General features: G+C 43.9%; 1 long non-coding RNA gene across 1 annotated transcript; it reads left to right on the forward strand.

Annotated features, from left to right (window-relative positions):
* Positions 1 to 226: 226 nt before the first annotated feature.
* LOC131424532 (uncharacterized) lies at positions 227 to 21,978 on the forward strand. Its single transcript, XR_009227775.1, has 2 exons — positions 227 to 324; positions 14,620 to 21,978. It is a non-coding gene; the product is annotated as an uncharacterized LOC131424532 (long non-coding RNA).
* Positions 21,979 to 25,677: the final 3,699 nt, after the last annotated feature.

Here is a 25,677-nt window from a genome sequence, read left to right on the forward strand (position 1 = left end):
CCAGTTTTGTCCGTTTCTGACCACCTCTCCAAATGCCCCTTTGTCCAGGGGCTCCCCCCAGGATATGGCTCTGCTCTCCAGGCACACAGTCACAATGAGGCACATGGTCATGCGAAGCCCCACCTCAGAGACAGGCCTGCTGGTGCATTGGCTGGGGCCGGTGAGAGTCCAAGTGGAGTACGTCATATGGTTAAGTGTTTAAACATCGTAAAGCAAACTTAGGCACTATTAAGCACTCTATGTTCTATCCTCCACCTTGACAAATATACCTGTCGGTGTCCGCCTGGCAAAGACCACCAGGAACACACCTATGGTGGGACAAAGGTGAGTGGATTGACTCACTGTGGTGAGAGAGGCCACACCCGTGGGGACGGTGGGCCCTCTCAGTCAGAGGGAGTTAGGTAGGAGCTGTCAGAGGGTTTGGGTGAAACTGGGTGGTTTGGATAGGGTTCAAGGAGCGTGACCGTGCTCAGGAATGAATGGGTGCTGTCCAGAAGCACTGGGTGCTTTGACAAAGCAGGGCTCACATTGTGATGGGGAAAGACACAGAGGTCACTCGCATTACCAGGAAAGGGGGATGGCTCATTATGGTGGCTTGGGAACGTGCTGCTGTAGTTCTGTTCTCAGACGTGATGACGGAGTGGCCTTGCTTTCCTCTTGTTCCATCCTGGCCTTGACTGAGGCTGGGGTTCTGTGAGATTGTTTGATGTGAGGGGGGCCGACTCCAGGCCTGGCTGAGGTGCCATGGTGCTTTTCTTCCTTCAGAGTGACAAGGAGCTGGGTTGGACCACTGCCAGGACGTGGCCGTGGGGAGGGACCTTCCTCACACTCCTGGCTCCTTACAGCCCCTGGATCTGTGTCTTACTCCGTGGAGCGCCACTCAGCTATGCACATGCCATCCCGTACCTCCAGCTGACCTGGGCCACCACTTGGGCCTAGGGGTCTGCGTGCTGGTGGCCAGGTGCATCTTCAGGAGGATAAGCTCTGGGGAGAGGAGCCACAGGCCCTAGGAATCTGACTCTGGGTTGCTTAAGCAGAAAATAGCCAGGTCCTGGCTACTTGCAACATAATCTAGTAGGTGGCTCTGGTGGCTCATTCTGTGTTCTACAGATTTCCCACTTCATGGGGAGAGGGGTACAGGAGGTGGCCAGAGGGGGCGTTCTCTAAGGTCAGGTCCAACAGGTCTGTCTGTGACTGCTGAGCCCTGACTCAGCCCCAGCATCCTGACCACTGGTGTCTGGCAGGACTCTCTCCTGGTCCCTTCTACATGTGCAGTTCCTTTGTCACTTATGCCATGGTATTAGGACAGTCACCCAGTGCAGGGGAGAGCACACAGGGGGGAACCCGATTGACAGGAGGTGCGAAACTCTTTAAGGCTTCATGTCACTTCTTTTCCTTCAACTCCTTCAAAGAAAAGTAGAAATACACCAAAACTTGCTTAAAATAACTGCCTTGTAAATGGCCAAGCTATAGGGGTGAAAATCCATAATGGGTAAACATTTGCACAAATTTAGTAACTGATGATTCACATTTCTTGAGAAGCTATATTAACTAGTTTACTAACTTGTTCTTTCTTTGAAATGTTTGGATTTTCAGGTTAACTACAGAGTCCACATTTCCAGAACTTGCTTTCATAAGATATTTTAGTTCTCACCTAAGAATATTTTGGATTCTTCCTTCAGATTCTCTCTCTCTCTCTTTTTTTTTTTTTGAAAAAAGAAAAGTCTTCATTGTTCTAGAGAGTAAGGGATGTGGCTTCTAGTTTTTGTGCTGAAAGAATTCTCCTGTAGGTAATAGAGGTGATACTTTAGGATATGAGAATTAAAGGTTTTAAAAGGAAAGGTTACTGGTATACGTGTTGAGGTACAGCTGATCCCATGAGAGAGGGCATCAGCCTCCTAAGTGTCTTCGGGCAGGGAAACCTTACGTCTTTAAACATAGAAACTATAATACCAGGGCTGGGGTGTGTAGCTCAGTGGTGAAGCACTTGCCCAGCATGTACAAGGTCCTGAGTTTGGACCCCAGCCCCCCCCCCCCCCACACACACACACATATTGTGTGCAAAGTCCCAGAGCCAGGAGAGACCATGTGAACTGCAATTCTACCATTCAACATCCTCAAAATCCTTGATGCAATAAGGAAGAATGAAAATAAACGACTGATTCTTTCCCCACATTTTGTTCTTTTTGAGTTAGTCTGTGTTGCTCAGAAGTCCCATGTGGAGTCCAGGGTGTGGACTTGCACAGGGTCCTCTTCTAAGAAGCTTGGGTTGCTTTGCTCTCTCCCCACACATCCGGGCCACGGCAGCCTTTGGGTCTTGCTTAGCCTTCGGTCTCCCTGGGTTTTTCTGTCCCAGGGAATATTTGTTTTAGCTTCCTTTACCCTTTTAGACTTAATCTGTTGTTGTTAGATCCCCTTTCTCCCTCTTTTTTGAGGTCTTGGATATTTTCCTCTTACTCTTTCCTGTTGTTCTGAGCGCCTTCAATGATGGCTCCCCAAGTTTTCCATCAGTTCATTTCATTCTTTTGTCTTATCAGGAACAAAGACTTTCAAAGTCGTTTAATTTCCAAAATAACCTTTGGAATCCTTTTTTTTTTTTTTATATTGACCATCATCCTTGCTATACGATGCTTTTATTAGGATTTAACCCATTTTAAAGATGTTCTTGGCCAATACGTTCAAATTGGCATTACAATAAGAATGTCATGTGCTTTTAAATAACGTGCCTCACCGAAGCCCAAGTAAATAATGTCTATTGGGTATTTCAGGGGAGTCCAAGTTATTCAGATACTCAAAATCAACAATCAAAATTTGCCCAGAGTTCTCAGTGACTGGCTCAAAATGAAATGTGTTAGAGATCTTAGGAAATCATCATTTGATCTCAGTTTTACTCTCCAGTTCCTCTGGCTGATGACATCTCATTGTCCTTATTAGTGGCTCTATAAAGACTGCTAGTCAGTTAAGGGCAGCATTCATTCAAGCATCTTCTTGCTTACTATGGGCCCTCTTTTCCTCCTTCCATGATAAGACTTTGCAAAAGCTGGGTTGTTACAACATACATACTTCCTTTATTCTCCTGCACCCCCCTTTTTGGTAGAGCGGAGTTTGACAGCCAACAGTTTTCCTCCCAGGGCTCCCCTCACCAATTCACTATCACACTTTTCTCTTTACAAATAGGATTTGTGCAGCTAGTTCTGACATGATTTTCCTGCAGAAGGCTTTTCCAGAAAGATTGTACCATTCCCAGTTTTAGGCTGATTCTTTTTCACTGTTATTCAACGCGAGTGGCTGTATGAAGTGTCTTCACTGTGACAGACTCAGGTGCAAAACAGAGCTCAGGTTTGAATGACAACTTGTCTATTTCCTTGTGTGCTCATCCATCAGTTTGCCAGTAAAAAAAAAAATATCCAATGTCTGTTGAGTACTCTAAAGAAGAATTTGCTGTCTTGAATAATAATATTTTTATAGGGATGTTATAAAATATTTTTAAGTGTATTTATGCTGACACTGAATTTGGAGCCACTGCACACTGGCTGAACTATTTTCTGTGTGGATCATGGTGTTTTTTTTACTTATGCACCAAAAAGTGTGATAAGGAGGAGGAGAGGGTTTATTTGTTCATTCATGCAATGAATATTTATTGAGGGCCTAGTGTGCACCAGGTACTCTTCCAACCTCTAGGGATATTTTGTTGAGCAGATGAAAAAGGGCAGGAGCCCTCTTTTAGTGTATATGCTAGTGGAGGAGACAGACAATAAAAATAAACATGGTAATAAGGGGACACGAAGTCCAGCAGGAAGGCAAGAAGGAAGTGTGGGCGTGACATTTAAAAGCACAGTGCTATGAGATGTTTGTCCCCACCAACTCGTGTGTTGAAAACCTGATCACTAGAGTGACAGCATTAGGATGTGATGTGTGATTAGATCAAGAGGGCAGAGCCTTCGAAACTGGTGTCTTAGCCTGATTCGGGTTATATAACAAAATCCCTGAGTCTGGGTGCTTTATCAAGAAAAGAGGATTATTTAGCTTATAGTTCCAGAAGTCAAAGTGTGTGGTACCCACATTTGTTTCTGATGAAGGCCTCATGGCAGATAGCATCATGTGGCTGGAGCATGAGAGAGAGAGGGAGAGAGAGAGAGAGAATATGAATGAGAGGAAACAAGAGTGAGGGAGGTCCCTGCTCACCCTTTTATAAAAACCTGCTCTCACAGGAGCTAACCTGCTCCTGTCAGACCCCAGCCATTCTTCAAGTCCAACACTGACCCCTTCCAAGGGTGGTCCAGACCCAGTCACCTCCCTCTAGGCCCCACCTCTTAAAGGTCTTATCACCTCCAACACCATTGCATTGGGGACCAAGCCTCCAGCCACATGAATCTTTGGGGGACAAACCATATCTAAGCCATCACAAATAGGGCCAGTGCCCTTATTAAGGAGGCCCCAGAGAAAGGAGCCTTCCTGCTTCTACCGAAGAGGACAAGGCTAGAAGGCGCCATCAGAGAATCAGAAAGCAGTTCTTAGCAGATAACTGGTCTGCTGGGGCCTTGAACTTGGTCTTCCCCGACTCTGGTACTATCAGTAATACATTTCTGTTGTTTGAAAGCCACCCAGTTTATGGCATTGTGCCACTGCAGTTGGAATGGACTGATCAGGCACCCAGGAGAGACCTCTCTTAGGTGACTTTTGGGTGAAGAACTAAAGAGTCAGAGCGGCTGGCCCGGGGAGAGCTGGGGCAGAGCAGTCCAGGTGAAGGCCCGAGGGAGGCACAGCAAGGAGGCCAGTGTGACAGGAGCAGAGATGGAAAGGAGAGGGCACGAGGTGGGAGCCAGGGGCCACAGCACGGGGCCTTGGGGCAGTGGCTGGCCAGGCTCTTATTTGCGTGAAATGAGAGGCAAAACTTACACTTTGACAGGGCCCTCTGGCTGCCTTAAAGACTGCAGGAGAACAAGTGTGGGGCTGAGGGGAGGTAGAAGGGCTTAGGCAGCCAGGGCAGGAGGGCGAGTGAGGAGGTCGGGGCAGGGCCAGAACAAAGGAGATGGGCAGGGTCTTCTGATGAGGTCAACTTCCTGGTTGATGAGAGTGCTCATGGACACCAACAGGGGACCCAATCACACAGAGGCTTCTGGACTCCTGCTCCTACATGGGGGATCAAGTAGAAAAACTAAAACAGATGCGTGGACAGAGGGGGCCCCAACCAATAATAGTGAGGGACGCTCAGAATGGGGAGGAGGAAATTCAGAGACCATAAAAACAACAAGCAAAACTCCCCCATCGGATTCCCAGCTCTGGGCTCCTTCTCTCCAGAGAAGTCTGTCTCTGTGGCTTTTGCAATAATCCTACTTCTTGCTTGTTATCTCTGTGTCCTGTTCTTCAATTCTTTGCTGAACGGAGACAACGAACCCAGCACCGCTAGATGGTAACAGGGAGCCCGATAGGACACCGAACAATAATTCAGGTGGCAGTGGATGTTGGGAGGTGGCTGGATTCTGGGTGTGTTTTAGAAGTGCAGCTGACAATATCTGCCGATGTGTGGGAAGCAGGGAGTGAGAGAAAGAGGAGTCGAGAACATTCAGCTGGGGCAGCTGCAAGCTGGAGTCAGCATTAAGTGAGCTCGGGTAGGCGGGGAGCAACAGCTTGAGGAGGTTTGGGACGCTGACTCTGACCTGTGAAATTTGGGCCATCTCTCAGACATCCTGGTAGAGAAGTGACATTCAGAGGAGAAAACCAGACTAGATAAAAATCTGGGAGTCAATTCTCCACCAATGGCTTCCTAGAATGTTTACAAAGTTAAATGAAAAATGTCAGAAATAGCCTTCATGTCCTTTTTTCCTTGACAAAATCCCTGTGTTGTTTAGAACTGGATGGTATGGTGAAAAGGGGTGGGAGATGGGAAAGCCATTTACAGACCTGTTGGAATCCCTGCCCTACCAGATAATAGCTGGGTGGCCTTGAGCAAGTTATTCAACCTCTCTGGCAATTAGCTGTACATCTCCAGGGCTCTCTGTGGGTAAAATCTTCCCACTTATACAGAAAAGGAAAGGGCTGAGTGGTGTTAGCTCTTGTCTCTCCCGATGGACACTGCATAAATGGTATTTATAGCAAAGTGTCCCCAATGATGACTAGATTCTCCCCAGGGAGCAGGGAGAGGCATGCTGGGGTGGGGAGGGCGCATGGAGGGGCGGACTATGCACCTTTGCATCACAAGCACAGGCTCCAGCTGGCTGCATGTGTAAAGTGAACTTCTTTCCTAAAACTTGGCTATTTAAATCTAGAGCCGGTTTTTGCATTTAAATATTTAAGATCATATATAATTTCTGGGGGAAATCCCAAAGGCATTAAAGGATTTGCTTAAAGAGCTGAGTGCTGAATATTGATGAGCTTCTGCTTCAGAAACTGTGAAACGGAGGAGTCTGACCTCGGTCGCTGAAGGATATAGGCAAGACCAGAATATTCTGTCCCAGTAACTTCATAAGCTCTCTTGCCTGGCGACCAGTATAATGTAAAAACACACATTGCATTTTGCCTGAGCCTGAATTTTAGCAGCCTTGAGTCTCTTCATAACTGGCTTGACTCCTGAGAAGGGTCCACCAGCTAAGGCAGAGGGAGAGCAGGTCGCAGTGGATCCCATTTCCCAGATGACTTAACTGGCCCTGGGGGCACCCCCTCTAGGGAAACCCCAGGTGTCCTATGCTCTGCTTCCTCCTCAGGCTGTCTCCAGGTTTGAGAACAAGCTGTACCCCAGCCCTGAAGACCCCACTTGGTGCTCTCTCCCACCTCCTGGCAGTACCTGCCCCTGAGGGCCAGGAGGGAAGCACAGGCTCATTTCCCCTAAGGCCTCTTGTTTGACTCAGTGCTTGGAACTCTGTCAGGCACAGTTCTCAGAGACTTGGTCCTTAAAACCTGAGGTCCCAGCATCCCAGATGCCCAGGAAGGAGACACCATTATTTCCCACCGTCTGTGAACTGGACACTTGGAACTGTTTTTTTTTTTTTTTCTCTCTCTCAAACTCCCAAGTTTTCAATTCTACATTGGACAGTGGGACATATGGATTAAAGGGAACTGTCATTCCACAAGGCTTAAAGTCAAGTCACAGATTAAACAAATAAGTGAGTTATGCTCTCACTCCTTGAGATGCTCCTGAGCAGTTTACTCTTGGACTAGTTCCTGGAGGACCCATGTCCTAAGGCCACCTGCCACATGGAGGGGTGGGGGGGTGTCCTTGTTTCTCCTTCTCAAGCTCAGAGGGACTTATGAATTATTCCTGCCTGAGCCTGGGATCAGATTCCCTGTGAAGTCACATGATGGTCTCACTAGCGGTGACCGCGAGAGGAGATCTCAAGAGATGCAAGGGCTCTGTTTTCTTTGGGTCCATAGCACTGCACAAAGGGAGGAATTTAATTATTTTTTTAAAAAAGTTTAAATCATGGATGTAGGAAATGTATGTCCCTCTAGGCAGACAGGGTTTTGAGGATTATAAAGATCATACCATTTAGGACTACTTTTTTTTAATATTAATTTTTTACTTGTAGTTGGACACAATACCTTTATTTATTTATTTTTATGTGGTGCTGAGGAACGAACCCAGGGTGAGCATTCTACCACTGAGCCACAACCCCAGCCCCAAGGATTACTATTTTAAGGAAAAAAAAAAAAAAACAACTAAAGAATTATGAATACAAAATCAGCTATGGCTTGATTGTTTATTAGGAAGGAGCCCGTGCAAGTGAGGGTTCCCTGAAAGTCTAGCTGCATTAGCTTCACATCGACCTTGTCCCTTAGTGGGCCTCATCTCCTTTAACCAAATAATGGCTTTAGGCCAGGCTGCTGGCCCACGCCTGTGATCCCAGCAGCTTGGGAGGCTGAGGCAGGAGGATCTCAAGTTCAAAGCCAACCTTGGCAAAAAAGCAAGGCACTAAGCAACTCAGTGAGACCCTGTCTCTAAATAAAATACAAAAATAGGGTTGGGGATGTGGCTCAGTGGTTAAGCATCCCTCAGTTCAATTCCTGGGATTAGATTTTTTAAAAAAAGGCTTGATGGAGATAGAATTAAATAGAGATAGAATATCTTAATGAAGATAGAATTCACATACCACACAGGCCACCTATTTGAAGTGTTCACATCTGTTTTTCAGTGTATTCCCAGAGGGCATGCCCCGGGTCCCGGGCTCCACTTCCCTCTGGACTTTCTTGCACAGACATTACCACAGTCCACTGTAGGATATTTCCATCACCCCGGAAGAACCCTGTGTCCATAGCAGCCACCATTCCAGCTTGCACAGCTAGAGAAGAACACAAACCTACTTTCTGTCTTTGGGACCTTTCATATCAAGGGAATCATACACAGATGGTCTTTCGTGACTGGCGCCTTTCACTGAATGTTTTCAGAGTTGTCCCTGTTGTATGGTGCAGCAGGACCTCATTCCATTTTGCCTAGTAATATTCCTTTATACGAATACATCACACTTTTTTTTGATCCACTCATCAGTTCAAGTATTAGTTCTTTAGAGTCCCTCGAGGCACAATTGATTGAGTCCCTACAGAGAGGGAAGATCCAGTTTCCTTACTGTCATCCTTCGTCCTTCTTCTTCTCTGTTTCTTCCCTTTCTTCCCGGATTCTGGATGCACAGGAAATTGAGAGGCAGAGCTGGTCAACAGGAAGACATTGATATCACAGTGACAAGTGTTATAGGGGTTGACCACAAAGGCTCTGCCTGCAGTCGCTGGCCTAGGTAGCCCTGCCCTTCTGCTGCAGGCAGACAGGATCTGGCTCCAGGTGAGGGCCAGCCCCGGGGTATTGATGAATGGCCCCCTCCTTCTTAGTAGTGCCAGAGGACAAGTTCAGGGAGGATGGAGAAGACTGACAGCTCAGGGACCACGGACAGGCAGGTGGTCTGCAGTGGGCTATGTTCTCTGATTCTACCTCTTAACATGGAGTTTATGCCCATATTTGGGAGGGGGCAGGGTGTCAGTGATCAAGCCTCGCCTGGAGTTTTTGTGGAGGGTGGGAGCGAATGATGGACGCTTGGCACTATTACAAGGCTCAAAGGCCAGAGGATAGTGACCCAAGGACCACTGGCCTCACTGGCCGGAGTGACAGTGAGGGGCTTCTGAGAAAACTGACTTCTTCCCAAGGAAGGATGTGGGCACTGCCACAGAGAAATAGGGTGAGCCCTCATTCATTCAACAAATGATTATTGAGCAACTACTATGTGCCAGGAAAAATGTGAGAGAAAATAATAAACAAAGCCAGTCAAAAATCACCACCTTTAAGAGACTTACCTTTCAAAGGGGAGACATTCAATAAAATCATAAAAATAATGCATGAAAGTTGATTAATGCTATGTAGAAAAAAAAGTTTAGAAATGTGAGGTGTTATAATTCCCAATAGAACTCTCAAGAAAGGGCTTATTGACAGAGTAATATTCAAGCAAAGACCATGAACTATCGAAAATGGTCAAACCTACAGGAGCAAAGGAGAGATTGATGGCTGCCAGGGGCTGGGGGAGAGAGGAAAATGGAGAGTCGCTTATCAACATGTACAAAATTTCAGTTGTGTGAAATGAGTTAGTTCCCGATATCTGCAATATTATATCATAATTACCAATACTGTAGTGCACACTTAAGAGGTTAGAGCTCATGTTATGTGTCCTTATCACAATAAAATAAAGAAAAGAATCTTAGGACTTGTGATCATAACAACCACAAACAACACAACACACTTTCCAGAGTGCAGAGTCTGGACTACTGAGTAATCAACAATCAATCAAGCTCACATGATCCTGTGGACGTGGCCCCAGAGAGGGAGAGGGATGGTGGGGGTCTCTACTCCTTGTGGCCAAATCCTCTGCAGGCACCTGGCCACCCGCTGAGCACTGCTCATGGATTGTTCCTTGGCTGTCACGCCTCCCAGAACTGGAGATTGTTTTCACTCAAGTTATCTTTGGGATCCTTTCTTTTTTTTTCTTCTTGGGGAGGTGAGTAACCAGGAATTGAACTCAGGGACACTCGACCACTGAGCCACATCTCCAGCCTTATTTTGTATTTTATTTAGAGACAGGGTCTCACTGAGTTGTTTAGTGCCTCACTTTTTCCTGAGGCTGGCTTTGAACTCAAGATCCTCCTGCCTCAGCCTCCCAAGCCACTGGGATTACAGGCGTGTGCCACTGAGCCAGGCTGGGCTCCTTTCTGAAGGAATGGTTTGCAATGACTCTATTGCCTATATACCCTAACATAAGGGTAGGCTGGAAATATGTTCTAGAAGGACCTGATGGGAAATCCACTGCCCCTTTGGAAATTGCCACCGGGCGTAACATGTGACTTGCCCAATGGTTCTCACCTGGGGCTGATTTCATCTCTTCCCCAGGGATTATATGCAATGTTGGAGACATTTTTGAGTGTCAGTTTAGGGTGTGTGTGCCAGGAGTCCTGCTAACCATTCCATAATACGTGGAACAGTTCCCCACAAAAATGATCCAGTCCCAAATGCCAACTGTGCTGAGGTTCAGAAACTCTGGGTCATAGAAATTACTTTTAAAAATAAAACAGTAGGGATATGGATTTATACAAAATGCTATTGCTAAGTGAAATCAAATCAGCCGTCCTTTCCAAGGGAGATATTGAAGTGCAGTGGTTACTAGGTTGGCTTTCATGACAAATGAACGTAAGCTGGACTCCATACAGCTGGGTCTGTACTTAGTTGCTCTGTGATCTTGAGCAAAGTATTTGACCTCTGTAAGTACCAGTGTTCTCATTTGTAAAATAGGTACAGTAATGGTGCAGGCCTCACTGAATTGTGATAAATAAATGAGAGAAGCATATAAAGCATTCAGCACAGAGCATAGCATTCAGTAAGCACTCAAAAATGGAAGCAAGAAAGAACAACATCAAGGAAGGATAGCATCTTAGAAACCAAGAAATGAGAGCAACAACCCAGCAGCAAGAAAAGAGAGTGTTCCTCTAGAGAGGGCAGAGGGGTGGGACGGGAAGGGAGGGGGCAGGGGGTTAGCAAGGATGGTGGAATGTGATGGACATCATTATCCAAAGTACAAGTATGAAGACACAAATTCATGTGAACATACTTTATATACAGAGATATGAAAAATTGTCCTCTATATGTGAAATAAGAATTGTAATGCATTCCACTGTTGTGTATTTAAAAAAATAAAATCAATTATTAAAAAAAGAGAGAGAGAGAGAGAGAGTTCCGTCCTCAGACCTATTTAGTATTAGGACGGATTCCTCTCTGACTCCTGCTTATGAAATCACCACAGAACCTTCCCTACCACCCAGAACTTCACCGTCTGAATTCCTGCTGGCTTTGATTTTCAGTCTTCAATATTTATTTCCTGAAGGTAAACAGTCGTGGCCGGGGCCTGTGCAGGCCTTCACACAGATTGAAGTGTTCTCACCAGGAGCTGGAGCCGGGACAGGGAGGCTGTGGGGGCGCTCCTTCAGAGGCGCTTTGGGTGACCTCAGGAAAACAGCCTGCAAAAACACAGCAGCCCAAGGCAAATAAACTCAGACCCTTCCTGGTCTAATATTCAGGGCACGAGTTCTCACAGGCTGGGAGGTCTCCTGGACACATCTGGTGGCTGGAGAGAGAAAGAGAGGAGAGAGCGAGACAGAGAGGAAAGAGAGAGAGAAAGAGAGAGAGAGAGAGAGAGAGAGAGAGAGAGAGAGAGAGAGGTGGGGGGAGGAAGGGGAGGGAGAAGGAAGGATAGAAGGCTATAGGTTGAATCTTGAATGTTCCTGAAACGTCCATGTATCAAAAGTTGGGCTCCCAGGGTAGCATTACTGGGGGGTGGTGGAAACTTAAGGAGACGGGCCTAGTGGGAGGTCTTTAGGTCACTGACTGTGGTCTGTTCCTCTTTCTCTCTCTTGATTCCTGGTCTGCCACACGTCCCACCATAATGTGCTAACTTACCCCAAGAAGCAAAGGGTCTACCCAACCACGGGCTGGACCCTCTGAAATTGTGGGCCAAAATAAACTTTAAAAAAAAATAAGTTGATTATTGCGGGTTATAGCAATTATTGCAGGTTAAATCAAGCTGAGTAACACAGTAAGCAAGAAGGAGCCATAGTCTTTACGATGTAATCATAGAGCAATGGTCCATCTGTCCCATTCCATCCACTGGAGGCAAGTCCCTAGGTGTAGCCCACACTCATGGGGGCAAGAATGCCACAGCCATGTCAGAAGCTGCCTACTGCAAGGAGCTGTGTGTGCAGTTTGTGGATCAGGTGGGCCCCAGGGGTGAGAATCAAGTAAAACATTCCTTGCCTGTGCATCTCCTGGGACACTGTGTATCTGGGAGCTAGTGGGATAACCTGTGTTTTCAGAGGATTTAAACTGGAGAAAAATATTACTTCTGGCTTGTGGGTCTTAGAAATGGTACATAGGAATAGCCCTTATAGTTTATTCATTTGGTTCATTTAACTCTAATGTGGTGTGTTAGGTTCCTATTGCTCTTATAATAAATCAACACAAACTTAGTGACTTAACACAACACAGTTTTATTCTTTTATAATTTTGGAGAAGTCTTAGTTTCAGTAGACTATGGTCAAATTACTGTCAAGGCTGGTTCCTTCTCAAGTGCTAGAGAAGAATCTATTTTCTTACCTTTACCAGCTTTTAGAGGCTGCCTGTGTTCCCTGGCTTGTGGCCCCACCCTCCATCTGCAAAACTCAGCACTCCAGCCTCTGCTTCTGTCACCTCATCACCTTCTCGCTGACTCTAATTCCTCCTTTGTACCTCATATAAGGAGCCCTCTGATTTCACTGGGCCCACCTGGTTAACCCAGGGCAATCTCTGCATCTCAAGATCTTTAACCACATTCCCGAGGTCCTTTCGTTATATTCAGGTTCCAGGAATCAGGCTGTGGATATCTTTCAGCAGCCATTATTTAGCCTATAACCTATAGGCTTACAAAACTGACTGGTGTAGCCAATTAAGGAGTCTCAGCATTATCTTCTAATGCTCATTACATTCTCCTTCGAAATCCCTCTGTAGCCCTTCATTGCTTACAGTGCTGCAACCTGACTGTGCAGTACTAGCCTGGTCACCCCCACATCTGTCCTGCCTTTCCCTTGCCAAGTACATTTCCAAGGTTCCTTGCCAGCTACCTCATGCTGGGTTTGGTGAGTGCCCTGGTGAGTAACTGGCAGGCGGGAGGGGAAAGCAAGGGTTTACCCTCTGCCCCACTAAGCCGCAGCACTTAGTGCCTGTGCTCTTCCATATGGTACTAGCTTTTACTATGCAGCATCCACAAGGGACCCAACACCCCTAGGGGAGCCCCAGACTCAGACTCTGGGCCCCTGAGAGTGGCAGCAACTTCCTGATAGTGTAATCCACAGATGACTTCACCATTCCCTCATTAGCTTTTCAGCTCTTCTAACACCTTTTAACTAATCCCCTTATCAAATTCTTTCTCCTGACCCACCAGCTTGGGTCCCGTAAGTTCCAACTGAACCCTGACTGATATACTGGATACCAATTTATACAACATTACTCCAAACCATTTGTTTAACTTTACCTCCCAGATTCCCTTATAGCTAATCCACACCACATGCTTTTCCTCAAATACACTTTACTGTTTCAGGAAAGGTGTGCTCAAACCACTCCTTCTGTAGGGAGTGTCCCTCCCCCACTATTGTCTTTGCTTATACAAATATTTTGGGTCTTTGGAGAATCTTTCCAAAATCTCCCTTCTGACACAATACTCTCTTGATTACCATGCCTAGATTTTTTTTTTTCCTTTGCAGCTGAAGTGCTTCAGCAAAGCACGGTTGCAAAGCACGCAAGACTTGATTGATCACACAACTTTTATGTCCTGGAGACACGAGATCATGAGCTCCCACCATTTTAGCCTGCACCATATACTCTATGGGTACTCAACAAATGCTCTATTTAGTCAAATGAATGTTGAAGTTCCAATCATGTAATATCACTATTCTCTGTTAGATAAGAGAAGGTAATCAATTTTTATTTTACCTTTCCTAATTATTTTTAACCAAGGCTTGAAAGACAGAAATCATATTTTTCAAATTTCAAAACTTCTCTCCAATCTCTCTATTCTAGTTCATTTAAATTGAGTCTCAATCTCTTAGACAAAAAATTAATATCTTTGTTTCACAGTACATACGTGTGTAAAAAGAATGAGGAAAACGTATATTTCTGTTATTATCACTAGTGAAGAGGTTGGCATGACTTTTTTTCCTTGTTCCTTGGCAATTAAGCCAATAAATATGCAGTGTGACCAAGCCCTGTGCTCTTCCCTTTGTGTGATAAACTGCGGAGTTCACCAAACACGTGTACGTCTGACCAATTTCTTTTTCCATCTGTGTGAGTGGGAGAGATGACCCAAAGCAAAGTAGCCCTACTCCACCACAGACATAAGATGGTTGGGAGTGACCAAGCCACTCAACCAGGCCAGGAGAGTGCTGATGGGGAGCACAGGTGAGTCTCCTTAACTATTAGGTGTCTGCACTCCAGTTGAGCCTGGAGTCCATGCTTCTCTTCATGCACAGCTGCCCAAGCTCAATTCTAGGGACTTACTCCCAGGGATATCTACGCACTTCATTAAGAGGCATGCTGATTTGGGCCCATTTCCCCTCTTTCCCTGCTAGCACCACTGGCCAGAAAGTGTTTGTCACTATTCCTAAAGAAGATATGACCAGGACAGTCAATGCCTAACAGTTGGGCCACCAGGACCAAGGGGCTTCATGGAGTCACCCGGATACATGGTTATTGTTCCAAGCAGCCTTACACACAAGACAGCAACTTTGACTTTGAAAAGACACAGAATCTCTGAGAACATACTCTCCACAACCTTCCTCAAGACCAGAGCTTTCTGAAGAGGTGACTGTTTTTTTTTTTTTTTTTTTTTTTGGCCCACCCCAATTCTGTCCTGAGAAATATCACATCTGGAGATACACAGCATTCCAACTGATAGGTGGCCTAGTGCCTAATATTTTCTGCTTGTGGACTTGCTTTTGAGACACAGCTACTCACATTTATGGTTCCTGGAATTGTCTGGGAGTGGGATGTGGAGTTGGAGAGTGGCCATGACAGTAGCAAGGCGTGACTTCCCCCTTTAGATGGCGGCACCTGTGGCTACTTCCTGTTACATCTTCATGTGGCCACAGGGTGGCGATGTTTAGGAATGTTACTGTTATTTCCCAGGGGCTGTTTAGATCCTTAGGGTAAAGCCAAGCAATGCACAGAAGTGACTGGTGGTAAGGGTAGGACCAAGAGCTTCTAAACCAAATAAAAATATTGCAACTGAATGCTTCAAGGCACTTGAGTAAATAAAAGTGGAACCAGCTGAGTCCCCCATGAAGCTACATTGCCCAGGTACCCGTAGTCATCCCTGATGATTCATCTCATTTCTGCTACCACTTTTGTAACATTTCTACAATTTTGTCATGTAACTAGTTTAGCACCAACTGTGCTATAATATCTCCATCTGAATCAGTAGGCTTCCCTGTGGGATTGGAAGCCCCCTGAGGGCAGGACCCACGCTTTCTGTATCTGCTCAACCCTGAGGCTGGATCATGAACAACCTAGGTTCATTGCATGCTCAATAACTGACTTGCTGAATGAAATATTATGAGAGTTAAGTGACAAATATTCTCATAGATCGGTTTGTCAGAGAATGAACCCAATAGGTGAAATTTGGACTCATTTCGGAAGAAAAAAATAAAGGAGAGAAACTGGGGAAGGAAGTGGCACGTAGCCCCCTCCCTACTGATCTCTTCCAACCCTGAGCTGGGGAAGAAGACCTACTGGAAGCAAAGGGGCACGGAGAACTGTAAGGGATCCTCAGGGTGCTATCCAGGGAAGAACAAAGGAGTACAAGAAATACAAATCAGAAAGGAGGGTCAAGGTCATGAATTTGGGAAATTTAAAAATGATGTTAGTGGGGTCAGGCGCAGTTGCACACGCCTGGAATCCTAGCAGCTCTGGAGGCTGAGACAGGAGGATCCTGAGCTGAAAACCAGCCTCAGCAAAAAGCGAGGCACTAAGCAACTTGGTGAGACCCTGTCTCTAAATAAAATACAAAATAGTGCTGGGGAGTGGCTCAGTGGTCCAGTGCCCTTGAGTTCAATCCCTGGTACCTCCCGCCAAAAAAAAAAAGATGTTGGTGGGGACTTGTTACTTGATTCTTTCTATTTTCCCGCAATGATTGCCCAAATTTGGTGTTGAGAAAACTGCCAGAGAGGTGATGAGAAGACCCAAAGCTCTGGGTGTAACCAAAAGCTCAGTCCTCATCCTCAATGCCAACCCAATAACAGAGACAAGGTCTTGAGAAAAAGGGAAAAGAAGGTATATTCCTTTGCTAGCAAAGGAGAAACACAAGGGAATCCTGTCCCAAAGGCTGTGATTCTACATATCCACAGGAACAGAGGACTTTTAGAGAGGTGATTCAGAGAAAATGAGATTAGGGAGGAGAGATCAGGAAGGAGAGAAGTTTAGGGAAAGAAGATCAGTGAGGAGAAATTCAGGGAAAGAAGATTGGGAAAAAGAAAAACATGTAGTCACAGCATCAAGTGAACCCCTGTTACACGGGGAGGCAGGAACAAGTACCCTGACCTACTCTGACTCAGTGGCTACTAGGTGTGGTCCTGGTGGTGGCCCAGGATCATGACCCTGGGTTGCTGTCCTTTGGCTCAGACAGGCTGCTTCCAGCTTCACTGATGCACGCCCCTCTCCATCAGCCTCAGGAGGCCCAGAGGAAGCTGCTGTTTTGTGACTTTGTAGATGGGAAAGAAACTGCAGCTACTTGTCAGCAGGAGTTGAACAGATCCCACGGGGACCCTGCAAGGTTGCTGATGAGCACAGATGAATCGGGAAGCCAGCAGCGCCCTAGGAAAGTGTCGGGTACATGTTGTGCCTCTCACACAAATTCAAAAAAATTATTTTCTTTGGTTTGCAACACAGACATCTTTCAGTGCAGTGCAAGTTCAGCAAATTATTGAGGATCTTAGATGCCTCTTTTATTTCTGTTAATCAGATTATATTGACTGATTAAGTAAGATTTATTAATAACGTTCACTTAGGCGCAGCAGAGCGCTTTATTAATAAGTCATTATGTTGGGGACTTGAAATGCCTGGCATTCAAAAAGCAATTCCAGTTGCTTTTGTATTGCAAATTTCTGGACTCTTGAAGAAACTAGCTTATACCTGGTGTGTTACATTCCTGCAGTGCTTAAAGATATCTTAGAAAACAGCCAGGAACTTGGCCCAAACCTTGGCACAGTATACTTATTGCTTTGCTTAGAAAGATACTTGCTCGGGGACTCCCCCATCCTGCCTTTAGACAATCTCCAACTCCAAGCGACTCTTGGACAAGAGATAAACAGAAGCAGCTCCCCTGTACAACAGTTGGGTATACCCATTTGTCTCTTCTTCCTTCCTTCCTTCCTTCCTTCCTTCCTTCCTATTCTCTCTTTTTTGATATCTCCTCATCTTTCTTCCCACATTTACCTTCTCTGATTTTGCCACCCTAGTTTAGCATGGCACCCAGTGGTGTCCAGGGACGTCATGATGAGTCAGTAGTTGTTATATGGAGCCTTGGTTCATGGATCTTACACTAGACCGTATCTCCCATACCCACTTCAGAATATTAATATGAAAGCATTAATTTTTGGAAGAGACGTTCACAGCAAAGAGAAATCCCAAATAGCAAAATATAAAACATCAAGAAAGAATTGAAGAAAAAAATGGATGAAACCAGAGTACCAAGGAAGCTTGATTTCTGAGTCATCCCAGAATGGAGCAGAAATTAATTACTCAGAGACAAAACTCATTTTCTATGTTAGAAACAATCCACAAAAGACATTTCTTGACCTTAGTTCTTAATCCATTGTATTTGGCAGATAAAATCGAGGTTCTCTCTCTCTCTCTCTCTCTCTAATCTGCTAAAATTTTCTCAGAGAAAGCTAATAAAATATTATCTGGATTGAGTTACATTATGTGCATATGACAGCAAAGACCACACCTTGATTGTCCTGCCAGAGATATGGATCTTGACCAACTGGAGAACCAGAGTTAGAGGAAACAAGCAAACATACCAAAGACAGAAAGCAAACAGTCCTACAAGGAAAAGAAAAGTGAAGGCCTGGCTCTGAGCATGAGCAGGGGAAAGGTGGGGGGAGCCGTGGGAAAACACAGATGGCAGATCAACTGTAAGTATGATATTAGAATATGGCCTGAGTGCCACATTGCAAATACGGCCCAGGGACATACATTCAGGGTCAGAAAGAGGAGAGATCAAATCTTCATGCTGTCATTTGTCATCAGATATGTGAATTTGTCTTCTGGTGACTTTGTTCATTTGAAAAATGAGGTTGATAGCACTGAAAAATCAAATGAGTCGATGTAGGGGAATTACCTGTACCACTCCCTAGACAGAAGCAATCTATGACTATTGGTTGGGGCAGATGCAATCACTCTGCATCATCAAGTTGCCCACAGTCCAGTTTCCTGCTGTGAGGTGTTTCTCCCTCCCCAATAATATGACAGCACTTTTTACCTGACTAGGTCCAACAGGAAAAAAAAGGAGATGATAGCAACCAATTTTGGGAAACGGTAAGCAGATGGATGTGTGATGACTGACTTGATAGAGCAGAGGGGGCAGGATCCTTGGCCCCAGACAAGCAGCCCAGTACCACAGAAGACACCCAAGACCCAGGCATCCATGACACAAGTGTGTTGGAAACGGCTTGAAGGCAAGACTACAAACAGGAATACTCATTAAAAGTTTACTGAAGACGTATGTAGATCTTGAGCTAGCTTCTGCTGCTCTATGTAGCCTGGGGACTCCTTATTTTTACCAGCAGAAAGTAGTTTTTTCTAGAGAGTAAAAAAAAAAAGTAGGGGATCTTGGGGCAGGAGGCACTGTTAACATTATGGACACCAAGAAATGGGGAATTGACTCCCAGCTCTCTTCCCTCACAAAGGTTTAGATCTATAATCCTCAGAGAGGATTTCAGATGATCCTTCTTTGTGGAATCTGACCAGTTCAGGCAGAAGAATGTAAAAATACTAATCAGAGCTTCCTTAAAGGATGGCTCAGCCAGATCAACTTTCACTGAAGCCCACATCCAATGAGCCCCACAAACTTGCTTTGAACTTATAATCAGGATTTTTTTTGGGGGGTGGGGGGTACCGGTGATTAAACTCAGGGGCACTTGACCACTGAGCCTCATCCCCAGTTCTATTTTTTGTATTTTATTTGGAGACAGAGTCTCATTGAGTTGCTTAGCACTTCGCTTTTTGCTGAGGCTGGCTTTGAACTTGTTTTTTTTTTTTTGTTTTGTTTTTTAGAGAGAGAGAGAGAGAGAGAATTTTAAATATTTATTTTTTTAGTTTTCGGCGGACACAACATCTTTATTTGTATGTGGTGCTGAGGATCGAACCCAGTCCGCACGCATGCCAGGCGAGCGCGCCACTGCTTGAGCCACATCCCCAGCCCCTGGCTTTGAACTTGTGGTCCTCCTGCCTCAGTCTCAGCTGGGAATACAGTTGTGTGTTACCGCGCCCGGTTACAATCAGGTTTTAATTTTTTACTCTTAAATATTAGTAAGCAACCAAAAAACACTAGCCAATTGAGTTAAACCTCAAAATTAAAGATGGAAATAAAAACACAGCAAAAAACAATTTGTAGAAGCAAAGACCATGTAGGAAAGAACACTTAAAGTTATAATTAATATTGTGTTAAAGAATAGAATTCTGTAAATCAGCATTTTATGTCATAATAAAGCACATAAAATTTTAAAAAAGTATAATTAATAGAGTCATAGAAAGTACCTACGGACATTTTTATTACTATTACTGTATATATGTAATGGACTGTATGACCAATGTGATTCTACAATATGTATACTCAGAAAAATGAGAAATTATATCCCATCTATGTATGATATATCAAGTATATAAGTGCATTCTACAGTCATGTATAACTAACTAAAAAAAACAAATAAAAAATTAAAAAATGGAAATAATAAAAAAAAGAAAAAAGTACCTATGGAACAAGAACAAGATGCTATAAAAAATCAAGGGACTAAAAAAAAACTCTTGGAAATTAAAAGCACTATTGCTGAAATAGTGTTCACCAGAAGGGTTGGAAGATAAAGCTGAGGAGTTATTTCAGAAAGTAAAACAAACGGGCAGGAGCAGAGGAGAAACAGAAGATATTTAAGATAGGAAAAACAGAATGAAGTCATCACTAATTCAAGAAAATTTCACACAACTTAGGCACCCAGAACCATGGGTGGAAATGACTCCATATTAAGTTACATTATCATGAGTTTTCAGACACTTAAAACCAAAAGAAGGTCTTATAGACTTCCAGACAGGAAAAACAAACTACATATAAAGGATTGAATCTGAATGGCTTTGCATTTCTCAACAACAGTTCTTAAGTCTACATGGTAATGGATCAATGCCATCAAAATTCTGAGGTCTCATTATTTCTAGACTTCTCTATATTCATCTATGTATTAATGAAATGAGAGGGCAGCATAAAACATTCTCAAAATGTTAGTTGCCAAGCACTTAACAAAAATCTTCTGTTTGGAGATTAGACAAGAAAGAGGAAGTTGTGAGTTTTAGGGAGGATGAAGAAGAAGCAACTGTGTACCAAGTATGAGGGCAACCAGATCAGATAGGAGCTGTTAGCATTTCCAGAAGGGAGAGCTTCAAGATGAAAATGATTGAATATTGTTATGTCTGAGTGTCTTGATTTAGACCATTGAATGGCTGTGAACAATTCTTCACTAAATGTCAAGTACATCTAAACTAAGCAAAGAATTACTACTGACTCAGGGAAAAGCAAAATTATGCATAAGGTAGTTGGAGAATATTATAATAATCATTTGCTGCAACTTTTTGTTACCGGAGGGTGCAAAAATCGGCACAGCAGCTGCAATGTGCGCGAGCCGGTCATGGCGCAGCAAGGACTTTTCAAGCGGCTGCAGCGGGCTCTTCCAAGCCCCCGCCCGGGGAGCAGGACACCACTGCTGGGAGCCCAAATCTAGACCTGACCTGGAGGCACAGTCTCCCAGGCTCTTGCTCCCTGTGCTGGGAAGCAGTTTGAGCCCCGGACTCTCCCCGGGGCCATCTGGGGCTGCCCAGGACGCTGCAGGTGGAAGACGGCCCAAGTCCCTGAAGTTTGATCATTTCCAAGGCCAGTACTACAATGGTTCTCCCACACCTGGAAGCTAATGAATAATGAGCACTATATTAAGGCTTATATCAAATGTAAAAAACCTTGAGATAATGTACTAAATTGTTCAGAAGGTTGTTTTCTTAGTGCCTGCTGGAATACTACAGGATTTTCTTTAGCCATCCGAGTTCCTGCCTTCGTCCCAGTGCCGGTAAAGACCAAGGTGGAAGAATTTCCAGTGTTGCTGAGAACCGGACGAAACTTTGGCTGAGACCTGGACTGTGATTTAAGCTAGCTGCCTGCAGAACTTACCTGGACTGTGATTTGACCTATTGAGATACTGCTTTACCTGTACTGAGACAACAAACTGTAATCTACAACAAATTGTAACTCAGTATCTTTGCTGACGGTGTCATTGCTGGTATAATTTTTCCAAGGGCTTCTTGCATGGAGCCATCAAGTGGCTTGGTATTGTGGCATTTTGTATCCTCCCCTTCTGCTTGTAGCAGATTATTTATGGTGTTTTGTGTAAAAACCACTATGGTCGTTATTTAAATTAAACAAAAGGGGGAAATGTTAGAGTCTGTAAACAAGTCAGGATGGTGCCTGGCAAATGTTAGAGTCTGTAAACAAGTCTGGATGGCGCCTGGCATTTTGCCAGAGGGAGTGGTTTGAGAAGTAACAAAAGCGAGCCATTAAGTGTGGAGATTCCTTATTGGTTGACTGCTGTATCTAGTTTACGTTAATTAAGATAAGCTGTGTGGAATGTATAAATACCTCTCCTGTCCTACAATAAAGGACTCCTACTCCTGCTGTATCAATCTACACAAGTTGCTCGTCACCACCCCCCACCCCACCCCACCCCACCCCCGTTATTTTGCTGCAGCCGGACTGCAGCAATTGGCTATTGAGCTAACCAAGTTTATGCACTATGCACACAAATACACACACAGCTAGACTGACAGATAACTATCCAAAAGATACGTGTGTGGGGCTGGGGATACCACTAAGTTGGTAGATTGCTTGCCTTGCATGTACAAGTCCCTGGGTTTGAACCCAAGCAACACACACACACACACACAAAGGAAACGTGTGTGTTAATGGTAATGGATAGAGGGATAAATTTCATCTTCCATAGTAGAAAGTCCAAATGTAATTTCATCAAAAGACATGAAGAAGTAACCTCAGTAATGTGTTTTTTTAATTATTTATTTTAATTAGGTATATATGACAACAGAATGCATTTTGATTCATTGTACACAACTGCAGCACAAATTTTTCATTTCTCCGGTTGTACATGATGTAGCGTTGCACCATGTACTTAGGGTAATGATGTCCATCTCATTCCACCGTGTTTCCTGCCCCTATGCCCCCTCCCCACTCCTTTCTCCCTTTTGCCCAATCAAAGTTCCTCCATTTTTCCCATTCCCCGCCCCACCATTATGGATCAGCATCCACTTATCAAAGAGAACATTCAGCCTTTGGTTTTTTGGGATTGGCTTACTTCACTTAGCATGATATTCTCCAGCTCCATCCATTTACCTGCAAATGCCATGATTTTATTCTCTTTTAGTGCTGAGTAATATTCCATTGTGTATGCCACATTTCTTTATCCACTCATCTATTGAAGGGCATCTAGGTTGGTTCCACAGATTAGCTATTGTGAATTGAGCTGCTATAAACATTGATGTGGCTTCATTACTAGAGTACACTAATTTTAAGTACTTTAGGAATAGCTGGGTCAAATGGTGGTTCCATTCCAAGTTGTGTTTTAATTAAAAACCTGAAAATATTAGGTTAAAAAGTATGTATATTAACTATTGAGGATTATAGAGGTAAATTCCATGAGAATAAGTTAAAAAGATATGAAAGTGGGCTGAGGTTGTGGCTCAGAGCTAGAGAGCTCACCTAGCATGAGGCACTGGGTTCAATCCTCAGCATCACATAAAATAAAGGTATTGTGTCCACCTATAACTAAAATAAATAAATAAATATTTTTTTAAAAGGTATAAAATGTTTGCATCCAGCAAGAAAATGAGAAAGGGTGGGCGTGACTTGTGCTATTTTTCATAATAAGCCTTGTAAAACCATTTCACTCTTTAAATGAATGCAGGCATTTCTGTGTTATACAGAAAGAAAAAAACAGATGTGACTCATATCACCCACAATTTTATCTTTGACATGTTAATCTATAGCTACTATATTTGTAGTAGTATATGTTACTGTAAATAGTATATTGCTTTTGCACAACATACTGTGTCTTTTCTAATCACATAAGCTTCCCCCATGGAATTTGTTTTTGAAAGTGTAGGAAATTTATTTCATTTTGCCACATATGGATTTCCAGTTTTCCCAGCACTGTTTTCAGCATTTGTTGAAGAGGTTATCTTTTCTCCAATGTATGTTTTTGGCGCCTTTGCCTAGTAGGAGACAGCTGGGTTTATGTGGGTTTGTCTCTGTCTTCTATTCTGTCTCATTGGTCTTCATGTCTGTTTTGGTGCCAACACCATGCTGTTTCTGTTACTATAGCTCTGTAGTATAGTTGTGTTTTAGTAACATATCATGTATTTCTCTATTGACATCAATTGACTGCCCATTCTATTTGATGTTCCAAGAAATAGCTCATCTCAGGGTGGCCTTAAAGTTTCCATTAGTGAACAACTTCCACATTTGATATTTCTGGGTCTGCAGGAGGGATTGTTGATGGTTTTGTTTTGGTATTTACATTTGTGATATTCTTTGGTGGTGAAACTACTCCTCAATAAGTGGAATCAAAGGATGCACCTGGATACTGCCTAAGATTGAAAGTATGTGCATGTGTTAATAATAGGAAGTAAACTTTTAGGAAGTTGTCCTAAGAATAATCAGACATGAAGTTAAGTTCACATAGGGACTGGGGATATAGCTCAGTTGGTGGAGTGCTTGGCTTGCATGCACAAGGCCCTGGGTTCAATTCTTAGTAACACACACACACACACACACACATGAAAAAAAATCACATAAAAGATGTTCATCCAGGACGTACTTATGAGAGAAAAACATTATGATACCCTTAATGCCTGACCAGAGATTACAATAGATTCAAATGGCAGAACTCTATGTAGCCATCAGATAACATATTAGGCAGCATATCTGTGGTATGGAAAATATTTATACTATGTTGCTAAGTGAAATAAGAACAGTAAACCCAAGCCCTTATGTATATGCACATAATTTTTGTACAGAAATCATCTATGTAAACATTTTTTAAAGGGAAGATACACATTGAACTATTTGAAGTAGTTGTAGTAGAGTATTTATAACCTTTAGATTACTTAAGGTCTGTTTTTATTTTCCAAGCTTTCTTGGTGAAGCACAAATACATTTTGTCATTAGGAGAAAAGTGCTATTTAAAAAACAAAATCAAACAACAACAAAAAAAATACACCCCGATTTATTTTCCCTGCTACCAAAAAGTTTTAGCATTGCTGGAATTGAGATTATCGATGGAAGGAGTAGAAATCGTTTAGATTGACGCTATTGCTTCCGTGGCCCGGGGTTTGGAAGACTTCACCTATTTGGGGCCAGTTATGTTATTTGTTCTAGCTGTGTGGGTAGACTTGCTTCTTATCACCCTCTGGATTTTTCGGATTACTACCATTTTCAAGTAGTTTATAAGAGTATGGTTACTCAAACCATTCTAGGGTATCAGATTTAAAAGATTCGCTATTTGACTTAAATCAAAGGCGCTGTAATTGGGGAGTGAGGTTCCCTGCCAGTTCTAGGCGATCAGGAGATTAGACTGCTGGATGTTCCCCCCATCTACTCACACAAGAGGCTTCTTGTTACCGTATAAACCTTCCACGCTACACTTGAGGCACCAGTGTCAAGAATACTGGAATTTAGTGAAATACTCATACCAGGCCAGAGAGGGGAGAGTGCAGCAATGTATCTGTAACTGTAGGTGGCATGGAGCCAGGGAAAGGGCCTGAAATGACAACTAACACTTGCACAGTTGCTTACAAGATGCCCGGGCCCTGGACTGAACGGTCCAGGATACTGTGGAGGCAGGAAATGGTGTCGTTTTCCCTCGTCCTGCATTTTAAACAGATAACTCTATGAGGGACATGGTGGTAGTTGGATTTTAGGACTAAGCCATCTAAGTCCTTAAAAAAGATTTTCCCTTAATATGCAAAGCCACGTTTGTCCACACCATGCCAAGCTTCCATAGACACATCATGGAGTGGCATCCAATCAGACTCGACCGTATAGGACAGTGGGTTATCTAGAAGTTCTGATGTCTCCCAGGGGAATTTTCACTCATGATTTCATTGGATAGATTGCTGGTGGTGGGAATAGAGGTGGATGGGTGGGGTCCTGGGAGAGGCACTCAGAAACAGACAGGCTTTCCAGAAAACATAACTGAGGAAGAATGCATGATGAAGTTTGTATTGGCAATTGAATCACCAAATCAGGAGGCAAACATGAGTGAGGACTTACTTAGGGTCGCTACTGCGAGGACAAGTGCTTTCCGAGG

The sequence above is a fragment of the Marmota monax genome, unplaced genomic scaffold, assembly GCF_021218885.2.
Source record: "Marmota monax isolate L192 unplaced genomic scaffold, Marmota_monax_Labrador192_F-V1.1 WCK01_AAM20220418_F8-fsc00011, whole genome shotgun sequence".
Classification (NCBI taxonomy): domain Eukaryota; kingdom Metazoa; phylum Chordata; class Mammalia; order Rodentia; family Sciuridae; genus Marmota; species Marmota monax.